Genomic DNA, 8,590 nt, shown 5'->3' with positions numbered 1-8,590 from the left:
ACCACACGTACTTTACTGTATAGAGCTCTGAAGTTGATTTCATGTCAGCAGGAAAAACCACTTTCACCTCTGCAGAGATCTTTGTCAACAGATCCACCATGGGACAGGAGCTGTGATCTCTGGGATTCCTGGACACTGGATTTGCCAGTATTATAATTGGGACTGTGGGACAACATCTGGGCAGGGGAAGCAGAGCCTCTCCTGATCAGAGCTCTGAGCACGGAGCAGCTGCAGGCAGCAATAGGGCTGATTGCTCAGTGTGCCTCACTTGTTTTATGGAGTTTAGCAGAGCTACTTCATTTCTCTACAAAAAGACGTGGTATTTGAGAACTTGGAATAGGAAATGTACTCTGGTGCTGCTTCCTGGCTTTTAGAGAGATAATCTAGTCTAATTTAAAACCACAGAAAGAAGGAAATTCAGAATTCAGCCTGGCAGTGTCCATCTCCCTGCACTAACCCGGGCACTGGCAAGAATGTGCACATGGCAATGGGTACTGGGGCTTAAGCTACAAGTTAAAACGTTTTGTATTGAACAGGAGGCAGTTCGTTTACTGTCTATGAAATAAATTATTCCCTATCTTTTCCTTTCGGACTCTATTCTGAACTTCTGCAGGTATTCTATTGTACTTTCTTGACACTAGCTCATTTTTATGCTCTGAATTCTTGTTTAAAAAATAAAACAAGTCTGAAAAAATATTTGTGCCATTCATTTGCATTTTAAGGCACAGTAGACTGAATCATTTACAACAAATGTTGCTTTGGCACTTCACAACTGAATTTGACCACTAGCACTCTTGCCTTGCCTCCAGGAAAGTGGCAGATAAGGGCCAACTTTCACTCTCACAGCTGCTGGCACAGGTCAGGTTGATTCCTAGTAAAACTAAGAAGAGAGTTTGATAGAAAGTGCAGTTGCACATGTTCGTTTTTATTGACTAGCTACCCAAAAGCATCGTGTCCAAGAGCCTTAAATTTCCTGTTTTCTCTCTCATAGGAATACTCTCCATCCAGACTTTTCAGTATGTGGAAAGAAGACAGTCACGGCTGATTTCAATTTTGGTTCTGTGAGTGCTTTTTTTGGATCTGTACTTCTGTACTTCTCTAAGAAGCATGAGAAGATAGCACTGTATCTAATACTAATTAGATATAAACTGAAACTGCAGAGTGAAATATGCTTAAAAACTTGGTGTGGTTGCCTAGGCAGTCCACCTGTAAACCAACTTCTGAACTGCATGACATTGTAGTGAAGGTAACTATGTTTTATGAAACCCAGTTATCTCCAAGAACAACACACCTTCTGGGAAACATTTCTTGTTTCTCAATACAGAGATGCTGCCTCAGCTGCCCTTGCTGAGGTAGAACTCGGTGATTCGATTAAAGTGCAATGATATCATTGTATAAAACAGGTATATCTTTGTCCACTTGACACATGTGAATTATGTTGGCAGATTTCTGTATCTCCTAGTCAGTAAGACTGGAGAAAAATGGAAGTAGCATAGGGTTGAGTTTAGAACGTTCTGCCATGCTTACCTTAGTGATTTCTAGCCATAGGCCCGAGGTACTCAATCTCAGAAAAAAAACAGAAATTCCTGGAAAAATCCCCATTTAGATGACTCATCTGTATTATAAAATGGGAATTACTACAAGACACATTCTGTATTTATATACTTACCGGGGATTCTGGACATTAGAAAGGCCATTTAATCTGAATTGTGCAGTTTTTTTGTTCCTTGGTTGTTTGTGTACATGGTGTGCAAGTCTCCAAATGTTCCAGGCTCTGAATCATAGGCTTATAGCTTTAGTGGTTCCATAGAAATAAGCATTCAAATACTATATTTCTGTATTTTATCCTGAGGGTGGCCTCTGTGGGATTACCAGTCTGTCTACACATTAACGCACTTGTCCAAGGACTACGTGCTTCAGTCCAAATTGCTTCTCTTAGAAGAGAGACAACCAGCCTTGGGTCTGTCGGTTCTGCCAAGACAACAAGGGCTGCTGGCACACAGGCTTGTTCTGACATCCATTTATTGGCACAATGATACACGACAGACAAACTTGTCTCCAAAAGTGAATTTCAGATTGCTTCTAGCAATGCACACTACCCACCGAAGTGAATGAAGTGAGTTTTGTCATTATAATTTAAGTCTCCTTTAATACATTTCCAGATCAGAATCTGAATAAGAAGATTTGCCTGATGCCATTCTAGTGCGATTTCTTCTCTGAATACTCTTGGCAGATATGTAAGAACTGAGTTAGTTGAATTCTGAGATAACAACAATTCTGAGGGTTAATACTAAGTTAGTTTTAAGTTTATTTATTTTGCTTTTTAAAAAGTGTTTTGCTGTACGTTTCCATTTGCATTATACTAATTTTTAGATAACTGAATGTTGCACTGAAGTGAAGAAATCATTTTGTGACCAGGAGTTTATCCAATTGATCCAAGCTAATAAATGACTTGAACAGATCAAATTCCTCCCTGGTGTGCACGGTGACACGTGAAACTTGCACTTTTTTGATCTGGTCGTGAAAGCTTTGTGCTGCACCAAACTACTGTGACTAATGTAGGAAGGAAGACAAATGGTGCCACATTGCTTTATTAGCAGCACAGAAATGATTTATGTATGTGATCTTTCTGGATGCATCACAAGGCCTAAGCAGACTGAGCCAGATTAGTTCTGCCAAAAGTCTTTTGAGTTAGAAATACCCCACAGTTTTAGTAATGCTAAGTCCCTGTAGCACATGACAAGTCTTGCTTTTTAAAAGTTGAGTATCTGTAAGTGACTGCCATCATTCTTTCTTGGTGGACTGTAAAGCATACCATGCTAAATACCAGGTGAAAGAGAAAACTGCTTATGTGAGCCACTGAGATGCACTTTGGGCAATGTAATGCCATGACATCACACTGAAATTAGCTTCTATCTTTGCATAGCAATAGAAATGTTCAATATAGGCTCCGTTCTGAGCCTGTAGGTGGGATCCTGTACAGGGTGGAGAAACAAAGACAGCAGCAAAATAATTGAATCTAATCCTCAGTAAGGCTTCTTTCAAGTTCAAAGATCTTTTCATAACTCATCTCAAACTGTCGTCTCCACATGTCAGTAGATCCACTTACAGTATGTGTGTAGAAGTAAGCAGAAGAGATGAGAGAACGCGTGCCTATTTTTTCATAGGAGTGAAAATTATTTTGTAATTTAAAAAAATCCTTTTCTGAGGGCTGCTGATTTGGTTCTCAGCCACTGTGAGCTTTCTTCTGACCTTACCTGCAGAGGCTTATTTACAGCCCATGTGAACATTAACATTTCTGCTTGTCTCCTAGAAAAATGTGTTCTTAATCTCCTGCTGAATTCTTACATGAGAACACACTGAAATTTGGCACGGCCACCAGTTATTTTCCAGTAAAAAACCACCTTACAGCAGTTGCATATGCTTTCAATTTTTAAGGTATTTAGTAATGTTTTCACCTCTAATTAGCAGAAATTTCTGGGTTTGGCTCTTTCATTCCCTCGGGAACCAAGAGTTTGGTTTTGCCAGTTGCTGGGTCATTACAGAATTCCATTCCTCGTGTTAAATGTTGCTTTTCAAGTTCTGAATGAACTTGGAACTCAGACCAGCAGCAACTGAGTTCCTGGAAAATACTGAACCGCATTAAATGCCACAACTGTCATAAAAAGAACATTCAAGTTTAGAAAACAATCACAGAGAAATCTTGAGTAAGGATTGCTATTTTCAGTCCTTTCCTTTCTGTCCCAGGAAATATCAGCTACACACAGGTGCTTACCCGTGTTGGTAGCTGGAAGGCATGAAGTGCAGGTTATCCCTGTGGTTCAGACTCTGATTCCTTCTTCTGCTACCTGACAACCAAAATGCCAATTCCTGCTGTAAATAAAGCAAGCAGAAAGTTATACGTGATGCATTTTGAATCGGTGGAGATATTGAGTGACAAAAATTGGGGCTTACAGTGGAAAATCAGTTGTCTTTTAATGGCAGCAGCCCCACTGGCGCCACAAAAAAGTTCTCCAAAAGAAGCAGAGAGGCTCAGCACTTGGATGTAGCACGATGTAAGGGAGCCCTGACATGGACTTGCATTGTCTCGCTTGGCTTTACGACTGTAACCTCAACAGTGCATTCTTTCCACTGGCCATTATGTGTTCTCTGCAATTTAAACAGTGAGGCCACAGAGCTAATGGAAATCAGCGTTGTTGTGATTATTTTGGAGTAGCTGTACTCCTTACATTTGATATCCAGATCTGCCAGTTTACACCTGAGGAAATGTAATGTGCAGTGCACAGGCTTGAATGTTAGCGCTGCTGACAGGCTGGGCATGAGCTGCAGCTGTAACAGAAGAGCTGCCCTCACTGTGCCTGCACTGCTGTCTCATTCACAGAGACATTTCCTGAGCGCTTGGTGCCCTGCTCACTGGCTGTGGGGTTTCAGTGCCCAATTTGTGATGCAGATGTTCAACAAGGAGTCTCAAGGTTTGGTTTCTTGGCCAAACACCAAAGACACTGCTGGGAACTTTTATGTGATGATCTGATTTTGGAGTCCCATCACTGGCAGAGCTGCCAAGATACTTGTCCTCATGAGAGGACTCCTGTTCCTTCATTAAAGCACTGTCTGCTTGCTTTTGCCTGTTCACAATACAGATCCATCTTTCTCTGTGCCTGCTTTTTCCCATTTCCAACTTTCCTCTTTCATTCAGGCTTCTCCCGTGTTTAAAACATCTTTTTTTTCTCTTCCATTTTTCTTTAAATGCATCTAATTTTGTCTTGTTCTGCCTCTGTCCACTATAATATTCTAAACATCTCTTTAGGATGAAAGTGGTCTTGCTAACAACATGAGTTAACTACTGGCAGTGTTATGGCATGGTTGTGGCCTTCACTCTTTCCTCCATTTCTCTCATTAAGGAGAATTAATGAAGGCATTGTTAAAGAAATGTATTTCCATTTTCTGTTTCCAGTAATTAGTCCCACTCAAAAATGCTGAGATTTCTGTTATCATTTCTCTAACGCTCTGTACCAATGAACTGAGCTATCAATAGAATATCCATTATTTGCCAACTGCTTTATAGTTGAAAATGTTGAATCTTAGCTTGTTTCTTCATGTTACATCCAGAACATTGGAAGAGCTCTTTGGCAGGCTCCTGCTGGGCTCAGCTCCCGTTCCCTGACTTCTCTCCAGAGCAGTAAGAATGGAAATAAGCAGCTCAGAATTTTCCAGTCCAGATCAGGCTTTGTGTGTGTTAAGAGAAACAGAAGCACAACCACAAGCACAGAGCAGGCCCTTGATGTAGGCAGGCTGTAGCAGAAAGCAGAACTTCACCAGCTGAAGCTGCCAAAAGCCATCCCACGTCAGCTACAGACATCCATGCACAGCGCTTCTCCTGCTGCAGAGATGCAGTGACACAGGTGTGCCACCAAGTCCCTGCTGTCACAGATCTGTGTGATAGGTGGCCTAAGAGCAGCTTCAGGCGTCTCTTTGTGATGCTTTCACTCTCAAGTAGCACTGTGCATAGGAAGCAATCTGGGACACCACGGTGGAGAGAAACACTTTTCTTTACTTTCTTTCAATGGGTTCCATGGCTTCTGTTGTGGAGCTGCTTTCGTGAAGTACTGAGATCAGAGAATTGGTGCATGATGTTCATTCTAAGGAGTGCTTTTTTTTTTCCCCTGACAAACCCTGAAGAGATGCTCCCATTACTGGGGGGAGGGGAAACCCTGCGTACTGAGAAGCTGAGGATTATACTGTGCTACAGAGAATATGAGCTGGAAAAATGTAGAGGCAGAGATGGGGATAAAGGAAAAAAAGATTGATTCCTGATGTCTCTTTGAGGAGCACAGTCCAACTCTTACAGAAGTTACTGGGAATCTTTCCAGCTCTTTCATGTGAGTGGGGCTGGGTCCTGGCAATGGCACCACAGCGGCGTGGAGCTGAAGCTGGCCGTGTGCCATCACACTGCAGGTAAGGGACGGAGCTGCAGCAAAGCTCTCACGTGTGACAAGGATAACAACAAATCAAACTGCACGGCTCTTCACGTTCTTATTTGAAAATCTCGAGGATGAATGGATGGAATCTTACAGCTCTATTGTACGTCTGTCTCATGGTGGCTAAAGTCAGGAAGGTGATAGCAAAGAAGATGAAGAGTGGATTGGACTCAGCTGTGCACACAGGTGAGGATCCTGGCTTGGAGCACTCAGCTCTGGCTCCTGGAAGTACTGTGCCCCGTGGGCACCAGGTGCTTTGTTACTAACCAGCTTTCATTCAATTTTACCCATTTTTCAGTGTTTCCTAGAATGCAGACATATTTCCAGATATGTTATACTAAGTGAAAAGTGTGTTTTCATAGAGTGAGACCTCCCTATTTCTAGCATTTTTTCTGTCTGAAATTAGATTCTCGGCCTTGAAAGCACTGTTTGCACTTCGACTGCAGTCTTTGAAACGCTTAGCATCCCAATGTGCCATTTGTAGACATACTAAAAACTCAGGCTCTTGGACGCTTCTAAAAGGACAACACTCAAGTTATAAATACTCCCTCATGAGCTTCTTTTCTCAGATGTATAAGTGAACATTCTCCTTAAATAGTAACACCGTGAGCTGCAGTGTGAGCCGTGGTAGGAATGGCTCTGCAGTGAAATGGCGCTGCAGAGGTCGGTCCCTCTGAGCCACATCCTGTTTTCAGTTAACTGATCTCAGATGGGGGAAATTTGTCAGAGGAAATATATCTAGTTTGGAAAGTACCAAAAACTTATCTCTCGTTTCTTTGTATAATTCAGCACCTATTGAGATAGAGGTGTCACATTTTCGAGAAGTCTTGAGGCAAAAGTGGAAGAGCAAGCTGGCAGCCCGGATGGGTGGCCTGGAGGGTGACAGCAGCAGTGTCCCTTCAGCCCCAAACCAAAACTCCCCACTGGTGTAGCAGCAATCTCTCTGAAATTATCAACTTCCAAAAACTTACAATTGCTGCATCCAGAACTGCCTTTAGAACCTCTTGAAAAATGAGCTCACTTCCTGGCAGAAATGCTCTGTGCCAGACTAACTTGCTATGACTTCTCACAGCCCATTATAAAGCAATGATAGCAAATGTCTGAAGCCATACCAGCTCAGGCAGACCACAGTGTCCTCATAGATTCTTAGCTCTGTACTCAGAGCATCCACAAATCTACGTGTAGCACAGAGAAGTAGAGAGAAGTGGAGATGAAGAGAAGTTACATGTGATTCTGCATGAACCTACAAGGCAAGCCTTCTGCTCCTGCGGCTGGATCTCAACAGTTAACTGGAAACCTCAGAAGTAGCAAATAAAACTGACACACTGTTCCCCTTCTACAAGATTATCACCAGCTCTTGCTAACACGGTTGCTCTCACAGAGGTTATGTGTGCAGGTGCCACGGCTGCAGCACAGAGCATGCGTGCTCCCATCTGCTTGTGTGTAACAACACTGCTGAGCTGCCAGTGGTGCTTTTCACTGCTGGGATGGTGGTGTTTTGCCAAAGGGAACAAACGTTGTTCCCTCTCTGCAGTGAGGGAGGTGGAAGCATTCCGTGGTTCATCCAAAATGCTCTTGTGATGTAGGGCAGTAAGCCAGATGAATGCCCTAAAGCTGACCTGTGCCAGTTGCTCCATCCGACTCAGCTTTCCTTTCCTCTACAGTGACACTTTCCTCTGCATCATCATTGCTTACCTGTTAAAACCTTCAAGAAGAAGAAAAAAACACGCATTGCTTGCCAAAGGCAGTCTAACCCAAAGGCATGTAGTTAAAGGGCCTCTGACAAAGTGAAGGACCAAATTCTTGATCCTTCAGTCTTGCGTAGTGGTTCCTGTGGTCTACAGGGTGCAGCTGTGAAAAGACACTGCCTGTGCAGCAAAGGAGCTGAACGAGGGGTGAGAGCTGCGGATGGAAGAGCCCAAACTGGTGAAGGAACCGGAGCAGTTACCTGCTTACATTAAGATGCCACGTACATTTCTTCTGTGTTGTGCGGACGTTTTTAATAGTTCCTGTTGTCTGCAGGGCTGCCTTGTTCCTAGAAGCTCTATCCTTCCGATCTCTGATTTAATACAGCTCTAATCAGTTTGGTAATCTGTAATTGTGGCAAGAGGGCAATCAGCCCATGTGACAGCGGCACGCGTGGCACTGTTATCTGAGCAAACACAGCCCAGAAGCTATCAGACACTCGGTGATAACCGAATAAGGTGGTGTGGTGGCACACGGTACTTGGCTATGAGCGCTCGCGAGCGTTGCAGAGTAACAAACCAATGGAAGCAGCTAGGGCACGATTTTTAGTTTCCTGCCGGGACACCCCCAGCAGTATTCCCCACATTTCTTTCACCGGGAAGAACGAACAGATTTGCATCTGAAACGCTCTTCTTACCGAACCCCGGGCGCCGTGGTTGCAGCACATGATTTCACAGCAAACCCGCCCTATCCCGAGAGCGAAACTTCAGCTCCCAAAGGCCCCGCAGCGCTGCGCGCACCCCGGCAGCACGTGCACGCGCCTGGCGCCGGGACCGCAATGGCCGCAGGGCCGACAGCAAACCCGGGCGTGCAGGGGGCGGTTTGCTCTCCGACGACGCTCCGAGCGGCCGGGCGGCACCGCACCG

At 43.9% G+C, this 8,590-nt stretch overlaps 1 protein-coding gene across 1 annotated transcript in view; it reads left to right on the top strand.

Annotated features, from left to right (window-relative positions):
- Positions 1-5,342: 5,342 nt before the first annotated feature.
- TRAF1 (TNF receptor associated factor 1) overlaps positions 5,343-8,590 on the top strand; it is a 15,316-nt gene continuing 12,068 nt past the window's right edge. The window contains exon 1 of the mRNA XM_019621515.2: positions 5,343-6,164. The gene's annotated coding sequence lies outside the window, so the exon portion shown is untranslated. The remainder of the gene's footprint in view (positions 6,165-8,590) is intronic.

Source organism: Meleagris gallopavo, chromosome 19, assembly GCF_000146605.3.
Source record: "Meleagris gallopavo isolate NT-WF06-2002-E0010 breed Aviagen turkey brand Nicholas breeding stock chromosome 19, Turkey_5.1, whole genome shotgun sequence".
Classification (NCBI taxonomy): domain Eukaryota; kingdom Metazoa; phylum Chordata; class Aves; order Galliformes; family Phasianidae; genus Meleagris; species Meleagris gallopavo.
The sequence above is the reverse complement of the archived record's forward strand: the minus strand, read 5'-3'. Positions and strand labels throughout refer to the sequence as shown.